The sequence below is a fragment of the Melanerpes formicivorus genome, unplaced genomic scaffold, assembly GCF_026170545.1.
Source record: "Melanerpes formicivorus ecotype bairdi unplaced genomic scaffold, bMelFor1.0.p_v2 SCAF_1, whole genome shotgun sequence".
Lineage (NCBI taxonomy): Eukaryota > Metazoa > Chordata > Aves > Piciformes > Picidae > Melanerpes > Melanerpes formicivorus.
The window spans coordinates 27861186-27879204 of NW_027142353.1; positions in this window are offsets into that span (position 1 = coordinate 27861186).

Consider the following 18019-nt stretch of genomic DNA (forward strand, 5'->3'; position numbering starts at 1 on the left):
ACCAGGCATGTCACCTGATCATAGAAGACGATCAGGTTGGTCAGGCACAACCTGCCCTTCCTGAATCAGTGCTGGCTGGGCCTGATCCCTTGGCCATCCTGTAAGTGCTGTGTGATTGCACTCAAGAAGACCTGTTCCACAATCTTGCCTGGCACTGAGGTCAGGCTGACAGGTCTGTAATTCCCTGGTTCTTCCTTCCAGCCCTTCTTGTGGATGGGCATCATGTTGGCCAGCTTCCAGTCATCTGGCACCTCTCTTTAGTGAGCCAGGACTGTTGAAAAATGATGGAGAGAGTCTTGGCCAGCTCATCTGCCAGCTCTCTCGGCACCCTAGGATGGATCCCATCCAGTCCCATGGACTTGAGGGGATCCAAGCAGCTAAGTAGGCCTCTAACTACTTCCTCCTGCATCTACTTCCTCCAGGGAAACTATACTGCTCCCTGACTCCATCTGTCAGCTCAGGAGGCCGGTTGTCAGGAAGACGACCTATCTGGCTATTAAAAATTGAGGCAAAGAAGGTGTTAAGCACCTCTGCCTTTTCCTCGTCTTTTGTTTCTATGTTCCCCTCCATGTCCATCAAGGAGTGGAGGTTGTCCTTGCCCCTCCTCTTGCTATTTTTTTCTTGCTATATTTGTAGAAGGATTTTTTGTTGTCCTTCACAGCAGAAGCCAGTCTAAGCTCTAAATGGGCTTTTGCCTCTCTAATATTTTTCCTGCACTCACAACCCAAATCTGTCGTCTACTGTTCCCTTTCTTACTTTTCTTCAGAAAAAAACAATCTATATGCAGAGAAAAAATATGCTAAATTTTCTTCTTGCAAAAGTCATAAAAAGTCTTTTGTTTCTTCTTACCATCAAAATAACCCAAATAATTTTTTCTCACATATATCCTAGAGCTTCCATGGTAGAAAGTTGAAGAAAGTCAGCCTGTGCTGAGGTCCTTCCAACCCACATGATCAAACATGATCGGTTTGTCTATTCCCAACTGAGATAATAATTGTCTCCTATGACAAGGAATAGGAGTCTCAGCTGTGAAGGTTGTAGTTCAAATACTTGTTAGATCACAGAATGGAGGGTTGTCACAAGCATATAAAAATATATTTCAGTTTCCTCCTTTCTTCAAAAGATCAGATGGTAAAAAAACATCAAGCATATAAAGTAAGAAAAATCCAGATAGAGAATACTGAAATGTATGAGGGCTTAGGAACAATTGTGCACTGTTTTCCAACTGGAATTCTAATTCATTCAGCACAGAGGATGAATATGTAAAGGAGTATACACAACAATTATAAGGATATGTCTACAGCGAACAATATCGTGCTGTGAAAAGATACCCAACTGGCTCCGAAACTAGAAACAATCACAATATGAAAGTGAAGTGACCTAATTAGTCCCAGTGCAAATACCATATTCACATAGCTATATTGCTTCCTATACATGAGCTAGTATACCTATGTGGCATAACACTGTGGCATACACTTATCCTCTCTTTTGGGACTATCTTGAATAACCTTATGTGAAGTGTATGTGGATGTGCCCTACATTTCTCAATTATCCCAAGTTCTTAATTATCTTCAAGTGCTTGCTATCGGAACTCAACATTTTGAAAGAAGAGTTTATCAGTAGGTAATTAATATATCTTTATCTGTAGGCAATTAATACACCCTTAAGATATTCAAGAAGAATAGGATTTTCAGAATGATTTAAAATAATTTGCTTTTTCAGAGGATGGGTGTAACTCACTCGTTCTAAAAATAAGACACTTGAGAAGCTGTCAAGACCATACCTGAATATCTGCCTGTAAGATTCACTAGAATCCTGGAAAGGAACTCTGAACAGACTTTTTCTCCTCTTTGGAAGAAAGGGAAGTAGACCTCTGTCCCTCCCCTTCTCTCTCAGTCATTTTTATCTCTGTCTTTTTTTTTTCCTCTTCTCTATTTTTCCTCTCAGTTTTTCATTAAATTCAGACTACTAATTGTGAGGTTCATACTTTAAATAGTACCATCGAAAAAAAAAAAAAAAAGATGGAGAGAGAGAGAGGAAAAATTAAAAGGAAACATTCTGTGTACTCTATGTATTTCCAGGCTAGCTGAAGCCAAGAAAGGATGTTCTTTGTTTGTAGCAAATGATGAGAAAATAGCAAAAAAAGAAATAGCTAACATGACTAGCCTCTTTCAGTTAATTTTTTGGTGCAACTTGATCCTAATTTCAAGTACAAGAAAAAGTGCCAAGTACTACACCAATAAACAGAAATTTATCTGGGATAAAACTAGTCTAGATGATATCAAACCACTATCATTTAACACAGATTTTTTTTTTTTCTTTACAGGCTACTTTAATTAGCACCCTCTACAGAAAACAGAGTTAAGTGAACCATTCTGATTTAATATAAATGAAGAGCTAACACTTTGTACTGAGTTGGCTTTTAGTGTTTGCATGAAGTACAGAGATAGTGCCAAATGCTTTAAAAGTATATATGACTTTACAAATACATATGACTTTTTATATATTACAAAATGAAATGACAGATGGAGAATAATGGAAAAAACACCACATAAAAGAAAACACTCTTTGTCTAAAAGTAGTTTATTAGAATCTTTACATTCTAAACATTAGAATCCTGCTTTTCTGTGGTATTCAGAGCAACAAAACACACAAGGAGATGTCTCAGATGACTCTCTTTTTCTTTTCTGCTAACTGTTTGGCTTGTTTTTTCAGACACTTTCCCAGTGAATAACATCCCTTTCCATTCATTGATAGAGTTCACTCAACGTCAGGCTGAAGCTAGATATTATCTTACTGAGTAAAGTCAGAACCAACTAATTTCAAACCCTGGAACGAAGTATAATGTAAAACTCTGCATGTCTGTCTTTTTTTCCCCCCTTCTCTTCAGTCTTTGCTATCTTCAGTCTTTTCTATCTTACATTTAACATCCACAACTGCTGCCATTTGTTCTTTTCCTGGATGAATTAAATCAGAACCCAATTAAAGCTTGCAAGTTACAGCATTTACTTGATTTTCCTTAAGTATATGAAGTTGCCTTAACACAGTAATCCACAGAATGCCCACCATTTATTAATGAATTCTTAATCCCTGTTTACTAGCTTCACACATTAATTCTGATGAATATCCATGTGCTTTGTTCAAAAAGCATGGGGAGATCAGAGGTCAAGGATACTGACTCCTTCAATATCACAGTCTTCCTTCTGTTAAGGAGGTTCCAGTTCAGCTGCTTTTATCATGGATCTAGGAGTCTGTCTCTCACATAGATAGAAATTCTTGAAGCCTGGCCCTTCATCTGGGCTCTGCTGACCTCCTGTATTTGAATTAGTGCCTAGTAAGCCTTGAAATATGTAAAGTACAGCAATTCTTGCTCTGCTGTAAATACTAACTAACCTTTTTTTTTTTTTTTTGTCTGACATTTCCATTCTTATATAAGATTTTGTTGTTTGGTTGGCTTTGGTTTTGGTTTGGGGTTGGGTTTTCTTTTTGTTGTTGCTTGTGTGTGTGTGTTTGTTGTTGTTGTTTTTAACCAGGTTTCATTCTTTCTGTTTTGCTAACTGATTTTAAGCAGAATACCATTCTTTAAACCAAACAAACAAATGAACCATCTCTTTTTTCTTTTTTTTCCACTGCAAAAACTTGAATAGCTGCATACTTTTAAAAAAAATATTCCAGGATTTCACAGAAAAGGAAAATATAGCCCACATCTAGACAAAATTTTCCATAGTACATACTCCACAAAACTCTGGAAGAAAGTTCAATATTTTTATAATCCCAAAGTCCAAAGAGACTCAGCTCTGTTGTGATATTGTTTTGGTTTGTTTTAGTTTTTTTTTTTTTTTTAATCTGGTTGTTCCCTGAATAGCCACACATCTTTGCATATTACCTGAAGAAAATCTGGAAGTTTTAAAAGGCTTGAACTGATTTGGCTAAAAGGTTATTTTCTTGTGTATAATCTCTTTTACACTGGTTGACCTCTACTGTCAAACTACATTCTAACTTCCTACAGATACATAAAATCAGAGGAGCTCTTTTTATCATTATTTACAGAAGAAAAGAGAGAACCCATATCCCTGCATTATTTTTTTACTATTATACTAAATATATTTTTTCAAATCAGCCTTTAGCTTCTGGACTGTCTGCAGCACACACTTGCAAGCTTCTCTTTATCCATGATATTTTAAATGTTTTCACAGAATCACCAAGGTTGGAAGAGACCTCAAAGATCATCAAGTCCAACCTGTCAACACAGACCTCATGACACCAAGTGCCACGTCCAATCCCCTCTTGAACACCTCCAGGGATGGTGACTCCTCCATCTCCCTGGGCATTCCATTCCAATGGCTAACGACTCTCTCAGTGAAGAACTTTCTCCTCACCTCGAGCCTAAACTTCCCCAGGTGCAGCTTGAGACTGTGTCCTCTTGTTCTGGTGCTGGCTGCCTGGCAGAAGAGACCAACCTCCTCCTGGCTACAACCAGCCTGAAAATTCAGTGAACATTTCCAAAAAACTCTGGGAAGGGGGGGAGGGGTGGGGTGGGGGGAGCAGGGGGGAGTCGAATGTAATAAAAAGGCAAGTTTTGTAACCCTGGACTACTACAGACTCTGCAATAAGATAACAGGGAAGGAACAGTTTACTTCTATTTCATTCTTACTGAACACCACAGTACTTATTCGCCTGTACTTCAGCTCTGTGCAATGTTCTGGAATCACATTATGGGAGCTTACCCTTTCCACCTTCAGGAGCTGAGATATTATGAGATTCTAGTTGCCTATTTGTACGTAGCAATGAATTGGATGATTCAGAAACATTAGTAATCCTTAAACGGCACATTTGCATACTAGAACTTCCACACACTAAATCCTTCAGTGGATTCAGATAGAAGCTGGTGTCACATAGCAAGAACACACTAAAACAACTAAGATAAAACAAGCAAAACAAGCAAAGAAGATATATTACAAATCTAGTGTCTGTCTCAGAAAGTGCTGAGTAGCTAGAGAAAATCAATAGCTGCTAAAGAAAAGGCTATCATTTAATTATATAAAAACTATAAATTTGCTTATATTTATGATTCCCTCTGTGGTAGTAATATTTTTTTATTGAATTTTTATGTGATCAAATCTTGCTTGCAGGAAAGTTTTTAGAAATACAGAGTAAAATGTTTATGACTACAAAACTGCATTCATTCTAGTCTTAGCATAGGACCATCTTGAAAATTTCATATGAATTGTAACTAGAAAGGAAGGGAGAGAGGATTTTAGCAAAAGAACTAACTAAATAAATAAACCAAGCGCATGTTCACTTCATAAAAGGACAGGAAGTAATGCGCATGAAGACCCATCCTACACAAAATTACATCTACATATATTTTGAAATGACAAATTGTCTAGTTATCACAAAATCATAGAATCATAGAGTGACAGGCATTAGAAAGGACTTCCAGAGATCATTGAGTCCAATCCCCCTGCAAAGCAGGCCCACTTAGGACAGGTCACACAGGAACATGTCCAGGCAGGTTTTGACGGTCTCCAGAGAAGGAGACTCCACAATTTCTCTGGGCAGCTTGTTCCAGTGCTTCATCACCCTCAGAGTAAAGAAGTTTAATCTCATGTTGAGATGGAATTTCCTGTGACTGAGTCTACAGCCATTGTCCCTTGTTCTACCACTGGGCACCACTTAAAAAGACTGGGTTCATCCTCCTGACAGACACCCTTCAGATATTTGTAGACATTGTTAATGTCCCCTTTCAGCCTTCTCTTCTCCAGATTAAACAGCCCCAAGTGTCTCATTCGTTCTTCATAAAAGAAGTGATCCAGTCCCTTAATCATCCTCACAGTCCCCTGCTGAGATATTTTCAGTAGTTCCCTGTCCCCTTAATCCTGTCCCTTAGAATGGTACACAATATTCCACATGTGGTCTAAGTAAGGCTGAGTAGAGGAGGAGGAGAACTTCCCTTGATTTGCTGGACACACTCTTTTAGTGCATTCAAGTGTACTACTGCCCTTCTTGGCCACCAGGGAACATTGCTGTCCCATGGATAATTTATTACCAACTAGGACTCCAGGGTCCTTCTCTATGGAACTACTGTCCAGAAGGTCAGTCCCTAACCTGTGCTGGTGCATGGTGCTATTCCTCCCCAAATGCTGGACTCTACACTTATCTTTATTTAACTTCATTAAGTTCACCTTTGTCCAACTGTCCAAGTCTCACTGAATATCACCACAACCTTCTGGTGTGTCCTTTATCCCTGCCCAGTTTTGTATCATCAGCAAATTTGTTGAAGATGCATTCCATCCCTTCATCAAGGTTGCTGATGAATACGTTGTGCAAGATTGGACCCAGCACTGACTCCTGGGGAGCACTACTAACTACAGGTCTCCAACTGGATCACTACCCTCTATGATCGTAATAAAGAGATTAAAAGGCATAGAGATACACCATATCAATAAGATCCACAAAATTAATACACAGACAGATGTTCTAAATGTTTTTCAAAATATTTTTCTATCTTTACAAAATAGATACTTTTTTATAACAATAGGATAAAAATATAATTTTTAACTGAAATTTTGAGTCTTGTTTCCTGAAACAAGATAATTATAAACACACTTTGGATTCATTTTCCATTTCCACTGCTTTATAGAAAGGCAGAAAATAGCTGATATACGTAAGGTATACCTTGGCAATTTTTTTTCCCCAGAAACAGCATCTTCTTCAAAGCCTTAACCATGTGTGGAAAGGTGATGGGCACTTTCTTGAGCTCTTATAGTAGAGATAAAATGCAGAAAGAAAATAAGAAACAATTATCAAAAAATTTCAGAAACCCTGGAGTAGCTAATTACAAGAAAAAAACTATGTTGTGCATCCTCTGAAAAAGCTCTGGATAGCAGGCAATTATGACTTGCTGCTCAGAGAGACTGTGGAGTCCCCTTCACTGGAGATATTCAAAACCTGTTCCTGTGCAACCTGGTCTAGATGAACCTGAATTAGAAGGCAGGTTGGACTAGATCATCTCCAAAGATCCCTTCCAATACCTACCCTTCTGCAATTCTATGATTCTGTGATCTTGTAAATGGATATACCTTCTAAGGTGAATGTTCAGCATGTACTTTGGTGAAGGCATTTTCTTGTATGTTGGATTGATCATTGCCCTCATCTGAAAGTGTTTTGTAAATTCTTTCCTCACAAAAGCATATTCTTGCTAACCAAATTACTTGTACAGATTATAACTTTCACCCTGTGATTTCCTTATAGCACTATTTTGTAGGCACTTGTACGGAAAAGTGTATTTCCTCTTTGATTAACCAAAACATATCTTTTCACAATGGTGTTTGGATAGGGGTGAATTGTAAACAGTTAGATAAAAATATAATGTTTCTTTGTAAATTACTGTACAAAGTATAGAATTTTAAGAAACTGTATTGCTTTCATAGATCTTCTGAATGATCCTGTTGAATTTTGTTAGCAGAGAGATTGTTTTGTTTGTTTGTTTGTTTATGCAATAAGGTAATTCTAAAATAAATTCTACCAGGTATCATTTTCTATTATTTAAAAAAAAAATAAATTTCCAAATAGGGAAACAATATTTCATATCAGTTCTGCTACATTTCTCTTTACTTTATTCATTTGCTGTAGGTTTTCAACTTAGTATGGAAACTGCTTTTTTTCATTGCTAGAAAGTGCTCTCAATCCAATTTGACTTAATAATAGCAATATGCAAGTCTCTGTTCTTGGCTACAAAGTTAGAGATACCTGATTAGTCATCTTTTTCTTGTAAATTTACCTATAAAATTCTTAACTGTAGGCTACAGGTCAAAATTATCCAATGTTACTATCACCAATTTTGCAGCTATATCCACAACTATACCCTGATTTATGAAATGCATTATAACATTTAAGACAGGAGTTAGAAGGAAGTGTACTTTTCTTACTGGAGTAACAGTTAATGTTTCTAGATACATAAAACAATAACCCAGTAGGTTGGAGGGAAAGGATTTTCCCATTATCACTGTCAGATGACTGCTTCTTTCACATAAAGGGTCCTTGGATATAAGTTGCCATTTTTACCACTACTCCTGTGCTACATATCCATGCTGAAATGGGCTTTGCTTCAAATTTGGCTAAATCCTCAGGACTTTTACTGTGCAAAGGATTGATAAGAGTCTCCAGCTCTGCTCCATTTGCTCTTGTAAAAAATGAGATGCATAAATACAGAAACACTGATTACAGAACAACTCAGAGGAAGGATTCCCCTGCTGAGTCAACATCAGATGCTAATAGATAGCCTACATTTTTCACGTCTGTTTTACCATTTGCTCTACACTGCTCACTATTGGTTTTGAAAACATGAAGCACTGTCTTGACAATATAGATGCACTCTGTATCATCACATTGATGGCACTTTCCTATATATCTCATTAAAGTCACACCTTTAACACAGACTAGTCAGTATCTTTCTCAACTAAAAGCAACTTAAGGGTATCCACATTATTCTGCAAGCAGGATCAGTCCTCAACAGAAACTAAGAGCAGCCCACACTTTTGTACTAGTTTCAGTGGTTCCAAGGAGTGATACTTTGAGGTGTTGGATAGCAGTATTCTGGCTCATCTTTCTGTCTTGGCCAAAGTTTCTCCACTGAGAGTGGTTAAAAATATCACAAGGGTGATTTTGAATGGGGAGACTGAATAGAAAGTGATAGTTAGTCAATTTTACATTTTAAAAGCAAGAACAGTGCTGGTAGCAGCAATGGTAGTAATAGTAGTAGTAGAATCTTTTCTTTCAAGGAAAGCAACATGATTCATGAAAGCCTAATTTATAACAGAGTATCTCAATATGATTGTTATTAAAAAAATGACAGCATTTAGAGTGGAAGAGACAAAATATAACCACATTAAAAAGATGCCTTGCTAAAGTATATTTAATCATTCTCTCAATGTGCTCACCCTAAATTCCTATCACATAAAAGAAGGAATTTCTACCTAATATAATTTAATCACTCCAATAAAGTGTTGGAGGACAAGGAAGATGTAAAGGCACTTTTTAAAAGGCATATTCTCCTCCAAGCTGGTTTGAAGTTAGAGTATCTATTTAGCAGAATAATATGTCATAGACTACTACTTACACATAATTTATTAATGTGAAAATATTGTATTAACAAGAATTGAAAGCTGTTAATGAGTAAGAGTATTCTAGCAAGGAAGACTTACAAACTATATAGTATAATATGAGCAGTGCAGAATTAAGTAAATCATTGTTGGTGTTTATTCAGGAAAGTTATGTTTTTTTTTCCTATGGGTAAAGAGTTCACTTCCATATAAAAATAAAGCAAGCAAAATAAAACAAGCTCATCTATACTGTTACAACTCCGAATAGTGTATCTATGTCTAAACTACAACAAATTTATTTAAATTATGAAACTGTATTTAAATTATAGTAAGCATCATTTTTACAGTCCCTCATTTCTGATTGTAACTACTTTTGATACATCTCTCTGTGACTCTTGAGATGCTCCTATTTAGTGCATTTCCTACCTCATCCTTTAATTTTCCTAACACTAATCCAAACTCATAAACACAGAAGGCACACGGAGGTTCACCAAACCCCTTGTGCACTCATGCTGCCAAGTTTTGCACAGCTCTACTTAAGACTCACATATGTGATCACTCACTTTGAACAAGCTAAAATCATAGCAACCAAGGAATTTTCACCAGTTTAGAACAAAGCCTGCTTCTTTCACTTGAGCCAAAGCTATTGGCAAAGAACACAAAATGCTGGATTGGCAACTCAGCATGGATTTAATCCAGAATTCAATTTGAAGCTCTATTACCTACAAGCCTTAGCCTTCATACCAATTGAGGAAATGCCTACTGCTTTTGATAACATAAAGGACCAAATCCCAGTGGAATTACATAAAGTTGTGCCATGGCTCAAGTACAATTATGCTAATGGAAGAGTCTTACACTTTTTCATTAATAGAACAATTAGGAGTTGATAAATTCAATGTTCTCCCCCAGATTTTCACTGATGCAGTACAATGGTAATTTCCCATGTACCTCCTGAATGACTAGAACTTGTGGTTTTGGTTGAACTTTGAGAGAAAATCATCATGAGTCAGTGACTGGGATGGGTATTACTCAAGTATTATGACTTCACAGACAACTAAATTTTTTACTTAGTTTTGTGTGCACCACCAAAGCCTGCCTTTTGCAGCAGCTGATGATATAAATCTCTCAACCTTGCAAACACCAGACACTGGGCTGTTAAAGTAATATGTTTATCACTGTATCTTTAAAATTAAACAGGTCTGCTGAAAACAGTTATAACTGAGAACTTGTCTCTACTTTCTTTATATTTTGTCTGGCATATTTAAGAGCATACTTTTATTTTCTTTTACTGCATCTTCATCTCACATATGCAACCAGTATAAGTACAGGTGAAACTGGACTTAGTATACTCTAACAGGAGAAGTGAAGTTATACTCTTGACTTGTTTACAAATAGCAAGAAATATGTAGCAGAAACATGGGCTGTTTAGTATTATAATACTAAATAATATTAGACTAACTGATAAGCTGCAGAAGTATTGCACAGATGTTCTCCAATTCTTTGTCAATGGGAACAAATAAGAAAGTTAACAAGTTTAGCTTGCTTTACAGAGAAGTTGTAGAAAAGTTAGCAAATCTCATAGTAACATCACATACCCGGAGGCATGAAACAGTTTGAAATTAGTTAATTTTCTAGAGGAAATAAAAATATTATATCATTTTACTGTCAGTACTTGGATAAACTATTGCCACGGCTCACTCTCTCTGATAAGTCTGGTAGGTAAGAGGAGTCCTGGGAGAAGTTCTTGCTGGTCAAGCTGTTAAATTGAAAATTTTTTCAGAATGATTTGCCTTCCACATAGAGACAGGTCCCTAAAGCATGGGATTACAAGCTGTTGTGTCCACACACAATCAGATGATTTAGGGGTACTGATAAAATTATCTTGTACCATTTAAGTTTTCTAAATTTGGAAGTGTTTGGTGATGACATCTCTAACAAAAGGTGTATCCATGGAAGGGACAAATGTTTTCACTAATAACCTTGCAGAAGAGGTAATGGCAGGACTACTTGACATAGTGTTGCATAGAGTATTGACATGCTGACATACAAATCTTGGCTTCTTTTACTGTTTGCCTATTGTGAAATTCTGGACTTCACTCCTACTCTCTTTTTGTTTTTCATTCCTGCAGCTGTTTCCTGTATGACCTGAAAAGGTCAGTGTGACCATGTAGGAGAGACTTTGAAACACCAAGGTATATGCTAGAGTTTTAAAAATATGTTGAATCATTTTCTGTGCTGTAAGTGGAGATGGTTTCCCAGCTTTTGGGTAAATATTACCTTTAGCTGATGTGGGAAGAAAGATACTCTTCAACTACTCCTATCGCTGATAGCTGTGTTCATAGACCACAAACTTGAATGAAATTAAAAAAATATGCTTTTCTATGCATCCACTTTTTTCATATACTCCTAAATTGCACCTCTGACTTTGTTGCAAAAAGGTCCAAATAAAATGAAAAGTTATCTCCTCTTTTTTTTTAATTAAAATATAGAACGTTTTTTAATGTAAATATATCTTTGCCAGTTTGTTGTTTGTTTTTTAATGTTACAGATATTGACAGCACTTCATGCTTGCTTTTAATAAGAAAAGGGAAATTAATAGAGTCCAAATTCTTAGCTGTTATGATTTTATGTCCAAACTACTTTTGCTGAAGTCAGAAACTACATAGTTCTCTTTTTGAGTATTTTGCATATATTTCTCTCTTTTATCAACTTTACCTCCCTGCAAAGTTCAAAATACTTTCAAAAATGTCTATTGCCCACAGCTGACCAATAAAAATCCTAACATTCTGTAACTATCTGTTTTTGGCTGAGGGCAAATATTTAAAAACTGAATTTTAAGCAGAAGACAGTGAACAAGTATTTTTGTTTCCTGGAAAGTTAAAGTTTCCTTCCCAAAAGAAGTCCAGTGTAAAAACTGTAGATCATACCTTTAACTACTTTATTAATATTGATACAGGTTAGTTGAGATACTACATTAACATATATTATTTAAAAAAATGCTTATGTTTAATCACAGACATGAAGTAGTTCATCTTAATCCTTCTGCTTGAGCACATATTTCATCATAAAAAGTTGACGTGTTGTATGATCTTGGAAATTTCAAAGATATTTTGCATTCAGTAAGACTGTAGTTCAGTTTACATTTTAAGTGCATGTATAGCACTGAAAGAGAGATTCTGGGCCCACATCTTACACATATGAATAAATAATGTTAAAGCTAATAAGATCTCTGAGAGAAAATTATGATTGTCTTTAATCACTAACCTTAAGCAGCAGCAGACCATATTATCAAACACCTTCATTTCTTATAAAACTATCTATCACACACAATATAGACCTGATGAAAAGGAAGGTGGAAGTAATCAGGACAGAATGCCAATTACCTCATTACTTGTCATAGCACATTGTAACTGGAAATTGCTTCTTTCAGGTTCTGTTTGCTCAGGCAATTACAATAAACTCTCTGCTTGACATGTTGTTTGCACAGATGTAGTGCATTAATAAACATGAGGGCTAATCTGAATTATTGAACCAGCCGCAATAATTCCAACAAAGGATTTATAATAAGTCCAAGAAAGCTGAGGTATCACTGGAATTCCCTGTAAGCAACACTGACATACTTTATCACATGTGAAATCCTCAAATTTAATGTACAGTACTGGAATATGTCCCATAGGTATTTTATATTTTCTAGTACTCTAAGCCCTCAGCAACTTCTATTATGAAAGAGACTCAACACAGCTAAGGGAAATGACAATATCACGGACTCACTGGAAATTACTTTATTTGCTGTATGGTTTACACACCTTTCAGACTGTTATTGCTGCAATTTGTCTCCCCACCCCCTAATTTTACTAAAAAGTAATATACTACACAGGAAAACATGAAAGCTTCTACATTAAATGTTCCATATCATCAGACAGATAGAACTCTAATGATTATGACATGAAAAGAATATTTATTTTTTTATCCTCTAAATGTCTGATCAGAGAAAATGATCTCCACAATATTCTTGAGACACAACAGAAGTTGGAGTACAGGAGAGAAATCTGCATCTCAGTAGGGAATTATTATTCTGCCCAGATCAGTAATGCTAAATTTTTTAACAGTTAAAGATATTTTTTCTTCAGGTATTGTAAAAAACTTGAAAGTGCACTGGGAGATTGTCTAATTTGAGCAGCCTCTGTAGTGATTATTTAATACCTGTTTATCAAATTCTCAGAGTTTTCACCTCATTCTTCCCTTGTGATCAGAACATTATCTCCACAGTTCTGATCTGAGAAGCAGGACATGATCCTGTTTACCTGGGCCATACAATGAGATACACATTCAGTCTAATGATCATGCTTATCTGTCCTTTTTTTAACTCCCCCCATTAAATCTGCTCAATCTGCTTCTAAAGTCCACATCTGGGAAAGATCCCTACATTTACTATGCTGTGCACAGAGGACTCAAAGTGCTGATTTTTGTCAGCATTTTCTCATTGGTCCTAGAATTCTGAAGTTACAAGCTCAGAATGAAGTCAAAGCATCTGAGACTGAATGTGTTAAAGACACAAGACAAATTTGATGGAATCATTATTCATTTCTGTGGGCTGCCCTCTATGATAAGGATTCCCCCAAAGAGCAGTAAGGACCACCTGGGATTTTGATTGTAGGGAAAGGAGTCCCTTCAGACCTACCTATGGGTACAGACGAAAAACATTCTTTTCAGTCTGTAGGAGTTTTCATATCACATTCAGAAACTCGTGTTAATAAAAAAGTAGCCTTGTGCTTAATTAAATATACTTCATTCCCATATGTTCTACAGTGTACTTTAATGCAAGGCTGAAAATTGAATGTAAGTTTCTTATTAGTATTCATATTATTATTTAATATATACCCTAACTGCCTGTCATGTCAAGTACTATTTTCAAGCAGAAGTGAAAGTAATTGTTCAAGGAACTTCTAAATCCCAATGTTTCCTCTTTAAGCCTCGTATTGACATTTTTATAGTTCATAAGGAGCCAAAACTTGGCACTGAGCTGACAAAGTAACAATTAACAGGGTGGTGATGCCTGTGAAAAGCATGAGATTCAGGCCATAATTTGATAATTCCAATATTTTGTAACTTTAAATAAATGGTAAAGCACCTACATGATGTAAAGTATAGTCTAGTATATACTCCATTTCCTTGCAGAAATTTGCTCCAGATATACTGAGGAGTTAACTTTGAACCACTAGAGTTTATGCAGTGGCAACGTGACCATGTGCCCACAGCTGACTTGGATCAAATCTGTACTTCCAAATGATTAATATCTCATAGAGGTATCACAACTCCACAGTGATATTTTTCTTCATCATCACTGATGTGGGGCACTGATATTAAAAAGAAACACCCTAACCCTATCTAAACTAGTAGACAAGGGAGTACTTCTGAATTCTCAGGTTCTGAGAACTATCCCTCTCCCTTTCACAGTGAGACGCAGACACTGTACCTGCCACTCTTTCTTCCCTCCCTGCTGATCTATTGACCGGTGCTCATGGTATGCACAAGCTATGTGAAACTCAACTGTGCAGCATTGTGTTTCATAGAGGACCCCAAACAGAATCACTGAGAGATGAGATGTTAACAACACACCATCATGACTACATCCATAAATTTGTGTGAATACATACTCTGAAGAACAGCATTAAAAGTGAAGGAGAACAAATGAAGCAGAATACAAAATCCCATTTCTATGTAACATTCCAACATTTTATATCTGATACTCATCAAAATACATCAAACCTTCAATCATGGTCATGAACATGGAATTGTATCAGATGTCCACTTAATGATGAGGATCTGAACTTTCTGAGCTGCTAGATGCATTTTTGTCTTTTAGTTTCATATCTTATTGGAAAAGTGAACTGGCCGAATAGAGTCCAATTTCCTGATTTTTGCTGGTATAGGGATTTTTTTCATGTAACCACTTTGGATTCATACAGAGTAAAGAAGTTTCAAAGAAGTACTCTTTGTACTATAGAAAAACAAACAAACAAAAGAAACACAACACAAACAAACAGGAGAAAGCTATATCCCTTTTCAAAGAATATTTCCATAAGATGGAGGTCTCTTACTGTAAGTCTAATGTTTGGCAGCAGAGATTTTTTTAAATATATGAAATGCTATCCAAAAAAATATTCATTCTTTACATTGTACTAGGTTTTTGGGGCATTAAGAACATCACTTTCTTGGTGAAAATTGGTTACCTTGGGTTTGTTTCAAGAGAAATAAACTTTATTCTTTCTGTTTTAGAAACAGACAGATTCCCTCTCTGTGGGCCTGGCCCATGCAGGAAGCATTGGAAATACTGGAAATGAAGTTGGTTTAATCTGTTCAGGAGAGAAGCAGTCCCAGATAAAAAATAAAATAAAATACTCTTTTTCTTTTTTCTTTTTTTTTTTTTTTTTTAAATACCTTGAAAGTCATAAGCTAGAAAATGTGGAACATGCTCTAACAGAGGTGAAATTTAATCACTAGAAATACAGACAATCTCTACTTCCTACAATGCAATGGAGGAACCTTTCCAACAGAATGTTGCACTGAAATTGTTCCTTGAGAGACTCCTGACCATGATAAGCTGGTCTTGTTTAACCAGTAGTGTTTGCTGGAAAAATGAAAGTTGATTCTATCCTGGAATATGTTTCATGCCTACCAGAATTTTTGTTGTTCTTTTTATACAAAGAAACCAGAAAGTGCTATAAAAGAGCAAGTCTTTGTATCCAGAGTAGATTGTATGACTTAATGATGAGGACAGTATAAATCTAAAATGTAATACTTGGTCACTATTTTCAACAAAGCTCTACATCATATTCTTAGTGGCATGGGCTTTCAAAAACTGACATGTGCTCTGGGACTTCAGGCAGAGCAGGAAGGATTCTTGTGTTGTGTGGCTGAAGGATGACATTTCAAGTACTTTCTGATAAAAGACAAAGTTTAGGAGGTTTGCATCATGTCATAATTGACAAATGAGTCCCTCAACTAGATGGATCCACTCTGAAATCCTAGATGATTACTTTCATCATCTCTTTATGGACTTCTTTTATAGTTCTTATTCTATTATCATCAAAAGTTGTTCCTGCTCAGCATCTAAGATCTGACTAGGTTCCATGTACGTTTGCATGTATACTGATTTGCACAAAACCCCCAGGGAAGGAGATTTCTCAACTCCTGGTAACTCATATTCCAAGTTTCTCTTTCCTACAGATACTCAATTTTATTATTTTATGCTTGACTAAAATTTGAGTCACTTAATTTCTTACTTTTGATGTCATATTTTTCTCATCTTTAAAAACAATATGTATTTCCTACATGCAAATTGTAGTAATATGCATTAAATGACTTCTGCTCTCATCAACCTGAGCATATTACAGATTTTTAGATATTTCTCCACATTTTTCACATGGAAAAAGTATGGTATTAAACTCTGTTTTTATAAATGCAGAATAATAATAAATCAAACAAGGTACTGAATCAAACTGTCTCAAATAGAGTGAAGAATAGCAACCAAGCCATTTGGCTATTCTCATTTCTGAAATTAACATTGTGATAAAAACAAATCTATCCAATGCAGTATTCAGCCTTTTGAATTGGTGTAGAAGTTGTCTAGTTTCTGTGGTTGTAGTGGTTTGAGCCTTAACTGGGAGTTAAAAGCTCAAACGGGGAAAAGGCTGAGAATCTCTTCCCCACTCCCCCCCCTCCTCCCTCCAAACAGAGAGGGAAAAAAAAGGGTAAGGAGCAAATCCACTAAGCAACAATCTGGAGTCAGCTTGGAAGTAGAGAGGTGAAGAATTTTTCTTTAAATTATATATATGACAATAACAGGAAAAAAACGTTCACAAGGGCAAGGAACAAGAATGGATGGTAGAGGAACATAAAAGAATAATACAAAACCAGTCTTTGAGGAGGCACGGAGGCAGCAGGGAAAAGGATCAGGTCTGGCCACGTGGCTGAGGAGCAGGAGGGCAGCTGCAGTAGCTCTCATCCAGCAGAGGCAGGAGCCAAAAGGAAGATCCAACAGCTATGATGTCCTGCTTTTTATACCCTAGCTGGGCAGGGAGGTGGGAGTGGAACAGACTCAGCTTTCCCAGGGGGAAACACCCTGCAGGGAGGGTAAAGTACCCGCAAGCCCTCCGCCCTGCTTTGTTTTTTTGTATTCAGAAAAGGGTGTTAACCCACCACAGTGGTTCATCCTCATATAGGACACTTCTTCCAGTCTCCAAAAGGAAAACAGTTCTGTGTAATTTATAATACACGGTTCATCACCAGGTGATTGAGACAGTAGATTAAGACTCAGAAAAGAATGAGATAATTCTGGTCTCTGCCATCAACTTTCCCCACCATCTTGAAAGGCATTTACAGAGAAATCAACATTATAGGTGCTTTCCTTCTGTATGCAAAATGCTACAAAGTGATGTATGAAATAACCTTCCTCTCCCTCCCACAGGTTTTGAGGTTCACAATACTCCTGGATGGGTTTCTGTCCAGTGAATTATCCTACCTGCTGGGCTATTGATTAACCTGAAGCCATTATATAGGAGAGGAAGATGGGAACTACTTGATACTGTTTTTCTGAAGTTGTGCAAGATAAAGGAAAGCAGAATGTGTACATTGGTGGTTCTTGACAAGGAAGCACTTATTTTCCATTTTATTTTGCAGTTCCAGAAAGGGCTTCTTAGTCCTCTTGCTAGAAGTGAATAAAGAAATCATATCTTGTAATGAGTGTTAGTTCACAGCACATCTATTTCCTCTTGGTAGCTCTGTGTGACTACCTAAAGCAGAGTCTTGATTTTGGTTTTTCCTACTCTCAGGTTCCTCTGCATACCACAGAGAGATACAATGTAGTACAAGGCTTTGGATGCCACCACAGAGAACAGGCAATTGAAAAGATG